Below are 423 nucleotides of genomic sequence, written 5' to 3' on the forward strand. Positions count from 1 at the left end.
GCAGAGAAAAAGAGCTTACTGGCGAAAAAATGCCAGTAAGGGGTACTTTGGGCGTTAAACGCCAGAATGGGCACCATTCTGCGCGTTTAACGCCAGTAAGGGTGCCATTTTGGGTGTTAAACGCCAGAATGGGCACCATTCTGGGCGTTTAACGCCAGGTGTGCAGCATCTTGGGCGTTCAGAAAAATGCCCAGTGCTAAAGGATTTCTGGCGTTTAACGCCAGCCAGGGCACCTGGCTGGGCGTTAAACGCCCAAAAGGGGTGCCAATTGGGCGTTAAACGCCAGAATGGATGCCATTCTGGGCGTTTAACGCCAGAAAGGTGGGGGACCAAGATTTTGCTTTCCGATCAAATTTTTTCAAACTTTCTTTTTTTTGACCCACACTTTTCTACATAAACACATTTCAACCTTTCATCATTCAC

This window comes from Arachis duranensis, chromosome 3 (genome assembly GCF_000817695.3).
Source record: "Arachis duranensis cultivar V14167 chromosome 3, aradu.V14167.gnm2.J7QH, whole genome shotgun sequence".
In the NCBI taxonomy this organism is placed as follows: domain Eukaryota; kingdom Viridiplantae; phylum Streptophyta; class Magnoliopsida; order Fabales; family Fabaceae; genus Arachis; species Arachis duranensis.